Source organism: Toxorhynchites rutilus, chromosome 2 (assembly GCF_029784135.1).
Source record: "Toxorhynchites rutilus septentrionalis strain SRP chromosome 2, ASM2978413v1, whole genome shotgun sequence".
Classification (NCBI taxonomy): Eukaryota; Metazoa; Arthropoda; class Insecta; order Diptera; family Culicidae; genus Toxorhynchites; species Toxorhynchites rutilus.
The window spans coordinates 102388514-102400271 of NC_073745.1; the positions used below are offsets into that span (position 1 = coordinate 102388514).

The following is an 11758-nucleotide window of genomic DNA, read 5'->3' on the forward strand; positions in this document are numbered from 1 at the left end:
GAGGAAGTTCCGGCAACGGTTACAAGAAGTGGAAGAAGAGAAAGTGAGAAAGGAAAGAGAGGAGGAGAGGAAGAAAAGGCGATGAGAAGGGATAGATCGGATTGGCTCGAGCATTATTGCTGGAACTAGTGATCCCCGATTTTTGAAATTAATCGTTCATCCACTAATCGAATACTTTTCAGCAGTTTGTTATTCGATACGATTAATCGCTCCTAATAATCGATTAATCGATTAATCGTCACACTGAGAGAAATAATTAGTTAGACTAATATTTCTCATTTGTTAGAAAGACGTTTGGAATCAAAATAGTGTTCATTCCGCCTGAAAATCAATTATTATCTTTCACGCTCCCCTAAACTCGTAAACGAAGCTCATTTCGAATCGACGGCATTGAACTGGTTTTAGGAGTTTGGAGCGTCAAAGATAATGATTGATTTTCAGGATAAAACTGCAGCGGCCGGACGGTTTTTTCGCTCTAGGTTTGAATCGATTAATCGACGTAAATTATTCGTTCGCTTCGATTATTGGTTGTGCAGTATTCGTTCGATTAATAATCGATTTCTGTACGAAGTATTCGATTAATTAATAATTAATTAATCGAACGATTATCGGGGATCATTAACTGGAACAATCAAGCGAACCAGGTCGACTAAGAAGGAGCTGATACCCAGTAAAAGGTGAAGAAAGGATAGAAAGGTGTAATAGACGAATGTTGATAGAAGTAGAGTGAAGTGAAAAAACGCTTGAGTGCAGCCGAGCAGAACGAAAAACGAATTCTTTCAGCTCGTGCTCATTGCAAATCACCCCAAAACGGCTAAGTGTTCCGGAAACTCACACCGCGGCATAGAGAAGCTTGAGCATTGGCTAAAAATAATGGTTCTGTTTTTAAGAAAATCATATAATTCTGAGGGATTGAAAGTGAAAATTGCGAACAAGCTAGGGATAACTGAGCCGGAATTCTTGTAAAATTATCTTTTTAACAGATGATTGACGAGATCTTCATGTGTTGTGGCAGATCTCATTGCAGATTCAGATTGAAGCGATTATACCCCAGTTTGATTCCGGCCTGAAGTATCGGCTGAAATTAGGTCTAGGTTTGCTCAGCTGTCTGGTCTCGAAAACGATTAACAGATCGTTGTCGGGTATTCAGTAAAGCGGGATTTCCTTTGTAAATTCAAGGCTGGTACTGACATAGGTATTAAGTTCAATTCCTGATCGGTCAAGGATCTTTCCGGGTTGGAAATCCTCTTGACATGCCTTGGGAGAGTTGCTGGGCCTGAAGTGGTGGCTAGAATAAGGCTTAGGGTTGCTCAGCTGTCTGGACTCGAAAACGATCGCGTTAGCTAATCGTTCTCGGGAATCTAGTAAAGCGGGAAATTCCATGTAAATTCATGGCTAATGCTGATATAGGCATTGGGTTCGATTCTCGATCGGTCAAGTGTCTTCCCAGATTGGAAATTCTCTTGACATGCCATGGAATATTTAGCGTTCAGATAATGCCTTTACTTGTTCTTTTGATTAACAATCTATGCCAGTACACAATGGTCCAGGAGGTGCATTTAAGTGGAAGTTAGCATCTACAGCTCGAAAACTATTCTCTAGACAAAAACTGTCTTCGACAAAGTTGTTGAATATGATATAGCGCTTATTTCGATGTTGTCAAAAATAGGGTGACAAACATTTACGATGAAATAAAAATTCGAACTTTCTTATCTTTATAGATAGAGGTAAACAAAGCTCTACAATGCCCCAGTTATTGAAGAAAACTTTTTAGAACAAAGTTTTTTTTTCTATCTCTTTTTTTATCCCATTTATTTATTCAAGGCTCATTAGCATTTTAGATGTAACAGAGCCGAATTTTAATCGTGTACATGTCACATGGTTATCATATCTATAATTAGCACATTACACAGTTGTCATTCGCCAGTATTCCTTCTATACCATTACATATGGTACATTCACACAATAGCCATTTAGGCGTAAGAATATTCTTTCTGTTCTTCCATTATCCAGTTGGACCACCGGACAGCGGAGACAGTTGATTGATCATTGTTGAGTTATTTATAGAACAGCAGCCCGATGTGTCTTGCAGAGCAGAGCAGTTGTATGGATGAATCGATCTTATTTCGACCGTGGATCGATCTCCATCGCTGATGATTATTGCGTGGACGTAGCTATTCTGTAACAACACAAAAATTGTCAATGAGGGCCCTGAGTTTTGAACTCACGATCGATCGCTTACTAAGCGAACGCGCAACCAATGTGGCTACGGAGACCCCCTTTCTATCTCTTGAAACAACCGATATAGCGCTTTTTTTCTAAGTTGCCTTAGGGTCACCATAAAAAAAAAGTTTTTTTGCTCTAACTTTTATATTGCAAATTTTATATGCAAACTGTGTTCAGAAGATATTTTAGAGCATACTGGGACAAACATTTTGCGTTGTAGAACTTGTCAATATCTCAACTCTACTCAAAGTTATTGATATTTCTTCCCAAAAAACATGCTCTCTTCATTCGCTTGTTATTCTCTCTGGGGCAAACATAAAAAATGTTCGTTGACGGCATTTCATTGATCCTGAAGAGGATTGATGACATGCGTGGATTTGTAGAAGCTGGAGATGGTTGATACAGCACACAAGCTGGTCATATTTCGCAATTTATTTATTTATGTTCATGCACACATTGAACTGAGTATTCTTCGCGAACGCTATCTCGGCGATCTTTTTCGCATTTGACACAGAGTCGGCCACAAGCGATTATGTATTTGTTTCACCATTCACCAAATTCTTTAAAGCACTGATCATATTCGCTGTCCACTATTATGCTTTGGTTCGGAGATTCACAAAATAGGGCGTGCAGCTTGCGATACAAATTACCTTTTTTTCAGCGATTGAATACCCCCAGACGTCCAATAAGATGTATCTTGTGGAGAAATAGTCAGCGACGTGTCATTTTAGGCATTTTGACTTAGATGGTGGTTCATGCTTGAGTCGCGATTGATTGACAAAGTTCTTTGTTTTGATGAATTACGTAGATTTGACATGTCCAAATTTTACGACCCGTAATTTTCTTTCTGACGCCATTTTTGACTTAGATTTTTTCCGTGGTATCTAACTCCGAAAACTTCATTTTCAAATGTAAATTTACTAAACATATTAAAAAATGGAAAAAAAAATAAAAATGAAAGTCCTGACATTCTTTGGAGTGAGACTAAATTTTAACATCATTAACAGGTATCGATATAGCCTATAATTCATAATAATAATAAGGTAACGAAAGTATTTTGGTCCACCTTGGAACATTTTGCGCGTTTTATCTGATAAATTAGGAAACTTTATATGCACTATTGAAATAACATATCTAAGATTTATTCAGCACTTTATTCTGTTAATATACTGTGTTCACGCACATCAAATGCCGCGTGTGAATTCAATGTAATTCTCCTTCCGAGCACCCGCGTTAAAATATTACTAAGCAAGCTATGTTTTTTCTGTTGTACAGTATCCATAGAAATAGTAAAATCATTCGGAAAAAGACAGCCAACCGCGTCGGTCGCTTTAGAACATTGTAGCAAATAAATTAGTTCGAGAAAATTGATTCGTTTTTGCGTGCGTGTGCTGAAGAAAGAAGAAACGAAATTAGGTGAACCCAGACCCTCTGACCATCACATTAAGACGGGTCCGAACATACTGCATTTAGTTACCATTATGTGGAAAATTGGTTTACACATGTCTAAAACCAAGTACAAGTGGGAGTATTCAGGTCAACTTTCAGGAGTTTATAGAACAGATAGCTATGCTTTTGGAACAATTCAATGTAGTAACTATATAAATAAGATATAGTAGAAATAGTTTGTATACTTTTACAGTTGAAATTTGTCGTTAAAATAGTAATTTAAGGCAGAGTCAAAATATGATCGTCATTATCTAGAGCGTATGTATTTTAGTCAGTCCACCCAACCAAGCTTAGACAACTCTTTATTTACCATTCGGTTGTTGCGCATTGGACGGAGCAACAACTTATAGTGATTCACAGGTAATCATTTCTTATTTTTTACACATAAATTTAAACAAAACAGGCGTAAAATGCCTACAAATCCACTCTGAGTCATCTCTTTTGATCTTCAAATGCCTGAAATAGCGAAAGCTACACTGCGGGAGAGGTATCACGGTCAACTTACACAGGTGTTTACATGGAATCGGCCAATGAGCTACCTCCGTGAAGCCTTGTGTAACATATTTTTGGCACTTTTGTAGTTCTTCCCAATAAATTCTGAAAATATTGTTTGAACCGTTTATATCACACTGAAACCTCAACTCTTCCTCCCCTTTACTGTTCATGTGCATTGTGGATTGTTTAAATATATTATTTAAAAAAAAATTTATGTAGAGGTAAGAGAGTTTATGTTAGTAAATTTTATAAACCTCACTTTTTATGTGTTTTTTCCTATTAATACACCTTCTGTGACCTAATCAGTTATCTAAGCTCTTTAGTATTTTTTTAAATATACCCAAACTCATCCGCATTTTTGGCATATGGTAACAAAATTTGCTCCGCACTCAAACGGTTAATGAATTGATGATGCTTCGAAAATATGAATAAAACCTAGTGAAAAAAATTCCGCAAGTGGTGAAAGTGAAGTGTTCGGGTATTTTGGTTATTATTTAAGGTATATTTTAAGATGCATTTTCCATTTATTGAGTGCACGAAATTGCCAAAATGGTGGCCATTCTTGTTAAAAATGAGTTATTTTTCCTGAGAAATCGCTGTTTAGAAGCTCATAAAAAATCGAAAACATGAGATATCAAAAAACAGCTATGTTACGCTTTAGATAATTCATTTTTACACGCTGATAAATAATTTCAGCTGAATCAGTCGGGTAGATCCTGAGATATAGATACCACCAACTGACAAAACATGGTTTCGATGAAAATGCGTTTAAAAAATCGTACAGCAATACTATATCCCTTAAGGTGACCTCAAACTATTAGCTGTAACATTACAACGAAATCAAATATCGAAAAATCTTTTTAGGACAACATTTCTGAGGACATAAGCTTCCAAAAAAAATCGATTTCTTAGATCTCAATATTTATAACATTTATAACATGCTGTAATTTCGTGAAAAATCAACGAATATTCTACGTACATACTTTTATCGTCGTGTGTATGTACAGTGGGCAAAAATATCGGGAAGAAATAAAAAATCGATTTTTCCTGTGGACTAACACAATTTGTTTCTAGCCAACTCAATAGCAAATCCAATTAACTTTTCCGAACATCTTTCATTTGGTTCCTGAAATGTTCATTTAGGACATTTCCGTACAGAGATATATCTGTTTGAATGAAAAAATACCCATTCGTCTTTTTTTTATCCCATTAGTTTATTTCAGGCTCATTAGCATTTCAGCTGTAACAGAGCCGAATTTTAATAGTGCACATGTCACATGTTTATCATGTCTATAAATAGCACATTACACAGTTGCCATTTTTTTGGCGTTATAGTATTCCTTCTATACCATTGCATATGGTACATTACATTTCACGGTAGCCATTTAGGCGTAAGAGTATTCGTTCTGTTCTTCCATTGTCCAGTTAGACCGGACAGCGGAGACAGTTGATATGATCATTGTTGAGTTATTAATAGAATAGCAGCCCGATGTTTCTTGCAGAGCAGAGCAGATGTATGGATGAATCGATCTTATTTCGACCGTGGATCGATCTCCATCGCTGATGATTGTTGCGTGGACGTAGTTATTCTGTAACAACATAAAGATGGTCAATGAGGGCCCTGAGTTTTGAACTCACGATCGATCGCTTACTAAGCGAACGCGCAACCAATGTGGCTACGGAGACCCCCTGACCCATTCGTCTTTGATGATGCCTAATTCAATAATAATGATCGCACCGCAAATCGAAAGATTTTGAAAACTCAGTTATATAGGTTTAAAGGAGCCGAACTAAAATGCCATTTGAATCCACTAATTTAGATGTTTCACAACTTCTTGAAGTAGAGCCAGTTTAATCAAACAGATTCTGAAACAACAAAGAAGTTGAATAACCCTGTCATTGTTGAAAGTCGATACATCAAATATACTGCCATTCTACGCATAGTTGTCCCATGTTACTTTTTGGCAATTTTCACTTTTATTCATAAAACGATATTTTTATGCCTAGTCTTTCGGAAAAACACAAAAAAGATGTAATTTGTTTTGACGTGGGATTACGTCTATCCGGAATATATGGGGGGTAAAATGGAAACCTAAACACAGAACATGCAGGAAAAAATGAAAGATTTCGAATGCTTATTTCTCTAACATTTTTTACTGGATCGGAAAGATGTTTGCATCAATTGATAGGGAATATATCTACGCATCTATCGCAATTAATAAAATGTTATTTTTCATTAGATAAACAGTTGAATAACTGTGAAATGGTAAGCGTTATCTAAACGCCCTAACTGCCTCGTTTTGATTGGTCCGATTTACGGTTTCCCCAACACAGACTTCATAACCACGCAGCCTTGAGGTAATCGGCATTGCAAATACATGAAAGTAGGAGGATTTTTGCTCTCACCGAGATGTGTTCCCTAACACACACTTCAAAACCAAGCAGCATTGGAGAAATCGGCATTGCAAATAACTGAAAGTAGAGGGAGTTTTTGTTACCACCGAAATGTGTTCCCTAACAGAGATTTCAAAAGCAAGGTGCCTGGGGGAAATCGGCACTGCAAACACATGCAAGTTGGAAGTATTTTTGTTCCGACTGAGATGTGTTTCCCTAGCACAGACTTCAAATCCATGGAGCGTGGGATAATTGGCATTGCAAATTCATGTAAGTCGGGGCATTTTTGTTCCGACTGAAAGTTGTTTCCCTAACACAGACTTCAAAACCAAGGTGTCTGGGGAAATCGGCTTTGCAAATAAATGCAAATTGCGAATACTTTTGTACTCGCTTGCCTTTCTACAGACTGGAATATATTATATGAATATGATATATTTGCACCCTCATGTTTTTTTTTGCTCTCCGGAAAGTGTTTTCCTAACACGGATTACACTACGTTTTGGCTCAGCTATTCAAGATTGCATTGAAGGATATGCCTGCATGTCTTCTGCTATCTGAATTTCTACGCATATCATTGGACTATTAGGCAAAATGTTGATAACCATTTGCTGCGATAACGCCTATTGATTAAACAATATGCGCTCGAAGTACATGTCAAAATAGAAAATGAGTGCCTGAAGTTCATCAAATCAAGTAAATTCAGTATTCGAGAAGTACGTACACACGAGAGATACAAACTTCAGAGGGAATGTAAAATACAATAATCGTTTGATAACTCTTCCGTTGACATACCTTATAAGTCCTAGGCATCATACAAAACGAAAAAGGGCAGTAATTGGATGTACTCGTAATGAAGAACATAATCTGTCACAATGTATGAATTGACCTTACAAGGTATTTGTTCAATAATTTTACTCACAAAGCAAATATATTGAATTAAATTCAATTCGGGAATTATTTTATTCAATCAAAAATTTATTCAATACAAATAAATGATTACTAAACTAACTAACTAAGGTAGTCCCTAACTAACTAAACTAAGATAGGTCCACGTCAACCTTGCGGTTATGTCTAAGATATAACCCACCCATTTTTTTTAAAAAAACAACATCAAGCTCAATTGTCCCATGTTGATATTTTATTCATAACCGTCCAGTCATATATGTTTTGTAGATCCATACCAAATAAATCGGTTCAAGTAGAAGAATTTTATGTCCCGCTTTCGACAGGACTAATGTACTCATTTCTGGTTTGGAAGAACGAACTTATTCTCAAACAAATGAAAAAAAGTTTAACAGAAAACTAGCTTGTTGGCTTCAATATTTGATTTGTCGATCTTCTAAGCTGGTCCAGTGGTTCAAAAGCTGGGAATTTTGCAAAAACGCCAACGACGTATCATTTAAGCATCCTAATAGCATTTCGGCTTGGTGTGGGATTCATGCTACGACCTGTCATTTTATTTCGAACGCCATCTTGGACATGGATTTTTTTCCATGGTTTTCTGCTGTATTCTTTTTCACCGACTTAGTTGTTGGGCCGTCAAGTCGTATCATACGTTTGCCATAAAAATTCTATCACTATAAAACGTCTTCCAAAAATCACAGTATGTTTCAATTCTTTTTACGATAAGTACTATGTTTTTGTTTCAGATGCTCGTTCCATTTACTCTTCAACTTTTTGGATAGTTTCACTGACCAACTTTTGTTAGAAACAAAATTTTCTACATATTCAATGTAGAAATAATAATTCGTCATTCGATCTTCCAACGTTAAAAGCATTCTGTTCGTATCTTGTGATCTAATATTTTACATTCTGACTTTGTCTAATCATTTTGATTTCTGTTATCTATCAATTTATATCAGTCCTCTTTTTATTATGGACTAGCTGACCCGGCAAACTTTGTCCCACCCAAAATTTATTTTTCGTTGTCACACCCACGTTTTTTTTACTAAGCGCTGTCCATGGGTCCAATCGCAGAATTATTCATTGATTGATCTTCTAATCTACCCTATAAAATTATCTTTTACTATAAAATTCCTAGTACTTCTACCAAAACTCGACATTATAATATCAGATTATTTTCAGACATAATTCTCGTTCAATATTTTTCAACCACTTGCAAATAACATGTTTGTACATCCCCCTCAACGTTACATACATCGCCCCTCTACGTTACATGCCAAATTTGGTTTCATTTGCTTGATTAATCCTCGAGTAATGCAGAAATTTGTGCTTCATTTGTATGGCAGAACAAGCACCCCCCAGAACCAGGGGGGGGGCTTCCCCTTAAGAGAGGGGGGGACGAGTATCTAACCACCATAGATTAATTTATTGCACTCTAAAACCTCCACATGCCAAATTTATTTTCATTTGTTCGATTATTTCTCGAGAAATACAGAAATTTGTGTTTCATTTGTATGGTAGCCCCCTCTTAGAGGGGGGGGGGGGGGGGCACAGAGTGTCTAACCACCATAGAATCATTTACTTTGTATGGCAACTCTCCCTTAGGGAGGGGGGAGGGGTCTCAAACTGTCACGAATACCTTCCCGGCCCCCAAAACCCCTACATACCAATTTTTATGTCGATCGGTTCAGTAGTTTCCGAGTCCATAAGAATCAGACAGACAGAATGACAGAAAATCAGAAAGACAGAAAGACAGAAAGACAGAAAGACAGAAAGACAGAAAGACAGAAAGACAGAAAGACAGAAAGACAGAAAGACAGACACTCCATGTTTATATATATAGATTCAAACAAAAAAGGAAGGACCAGCTAGCTTGTATATGAGGGGCTTAGAATGCAAGGGGTGCATGTGACTTGATCGATTTCTCTTCGTCAACTTTTTGTTTGATTAATATCTCAACTGCAAAAACGTTCCAATTTGAGTTTACTATAGAATCCTATAGATGCGGTTCTGACCTTCCTTTCAAATTCTCAAATACAGCTGGGAATGAGTTTGCAGCTAAGCTATGACCGATAGAGAGAGTCGATGTAGAGAAATCGATCAAATCACTTACACCCCTTTCATTCTAAGCCCCTCATATAGCATAGTTGAATGCTAATTTTATTTTATTTTACAAATGTCAATAACCCGTAAATGATATATTCACGATACTATTCTCCAGAAATGTTCGCTAATACAAATTATTATAATTTTCTCAATTGGGTCTCATGCAACTCTTTGCACTTTCTATTACGTTTACGTTCGAGAAACGGAAAAGTACCAGTTGTTGGGTTATTTAAAATTATAAACGAAGTAATGGCAGATGCTTTCAATTCATCATTGATTTTTTCCTAGAGAAGTTAGAATAGATAGAATAGTTCTTGTGTCTATAACAAAAGACTTGACGAACCATGTTTCTGTTATTGAGTTTTTCCAAAGAGGATTACAAAGAAAATCGGCAGAATATAATTTCTAATAAAGTTAGATTAATCAGGGAAAAATTAAATTCGATACTAATGAAGTTGCGTGTGCCAAGTACAAAATAGCTCATTTGTTTTTATACAGAATCGTATAGCATATTTTAATACAGGACCAAATAAACCACAAACGTTTTCTCGCGACCACATCCTTTCGCTTGGAAATCTGCTTGATACTACACTACCCATAACAGTTCAAAATAAACCCTGAAAGTTCTGTGACTGCAACCACCAAAGTTTGGAACCTCCCAAGCCGAACCATTGCCACAATCCTGCCCTGCACAATCCTGTTTCTCCGTGCTGCAAGCAAGTAAAAAAACCTGACGGCGTCGAAATTAGCCGACTGGAAAAATGTAAACACAACCAGCAACTTTCCGAGCAAGCGGTACACACCGTCGTTCCGCTGGCTGGTAGATTCCAAGACTGGATATAAACGCAAAATCGAAAAAAAACATATTTTTTCCTGAAATTCGAGAGCACTTACCGGCGAAGCGGGGAACTACTGGAGGTCGAAGATGGTGATGACTTTGACTGATTTGTTCTGCTTTTGATTTAGCTCTTTTTTTTTTCCTGTCTTCGTCTGCACAGCGTCCAACAAACGTCTAGTTCAGGAGTTCAAATTCTCGGGGTCACTGATCACCAAATCACTTGGAAGAAACGCACTGCCCCACTCACTCGATTTCGGTGCGGACTTGTTTGATTTGTTGATTTCCACACTCACACCGAAACTACCCTGCCGGACGAAGGATTACTCCCCGAGAGGTTCCAGAATGTATCGGTACCGGTACCAGATACAGCAGTCCACCAATGAAAACAAAATCTGTTGATTGTACTGCACGCGTCACAATGAAAGTCTTTTTTATCGCCCGCACTGAGCCCGGGGAGGGTGAAATTAAATTATTTGAACCATAATCAACGAGCTGATACTAATCGAATCAAAACCCCTGAACTTGGAACCATCGGGGAAGCAACACGACAGCGTCCTAGAGAGTAAATCGAATAAATCTTTCTACTCTATTGCACTGGGGAAGCCCTCTGTTTGAATGAATGATCAATTCTTCGGTGTTTTGGAAGTTCCGTCCCGACAACCAGCTGGTTGTTTGCCTTTTTGCCGCCTGGTTAGTTCTGAACACACGGCTTGTCAGTTCGGAGTCAAAACTGGAGCGGAACAGCTTTAGGAACTCTACAGTTCGGGATACTTCCGACACGCAGTCTTCGTGTGGCCTCACTCACTTCCTTCCTTCGGTACATCCATCCGACCGTCCGTCCGTCCGTGCGTTTGTCACGGCGGGCCAAATGCCGTCCAAAAGGCCGTCGTCACACAGAACTTGCCAACTACAACGCAGTGCGATACACAGAGAGAGCCGGGGAATTTACACTCCGTTTGGCACCGAGGAACGATAAATACAGAAACACATGTACCGATGTGCAGTCATCCGCAGTCGAAAGGAGAACTATTCATCTGTGCTTTTTGTTTTGATTTGACTTGAGAGTTGAGCGCTGTTGGTGTTGTTTTTGCCAGCCCTGTGAGGGAGAGAGCGAAAGTGGGAGGAAGAGGGGTGGGGGATGAGATTCCTTTTGGCGCGGCCTGGCCGCTTTATGTATTCATCTCCATGTATGCTGCGCAAATGATCGAAAAATATTATGCATACCTTCGCTTGCTTGCTGTCTGCCCCTTGGTGGGCGCACATGGGTTCTCGCTATGTATCAAAACCTGTACCACACCACCATCAGCAACTTCACGATGATGATAAGCAAGACACTAAGAAACGAAC

General features: G+C 38.0%; 1 protein-coding gene across 1 annotated transcript in view; it reads right to left on the reverse strand.

Moving 5' to 3' along the window:
• The window catches only part of LOC129765197 (coatomer subunit beta'), a 314457-nt gene extending 303099 nt beyond the window's left edge, over window positions 1–11358 (reverse strand). The window contains exon 1 of the mRNA XM_055765215.1: window positions 10468–11358. The gene's annotated coding sequence lies outside the window, so the exon portion shown is untranslated. The remainder of the gene's footprint in view (window positions 1–10467) is intronic.
• Between the last annotated feature and the right edge of the window lie 400 nt (window positions 11359–11758).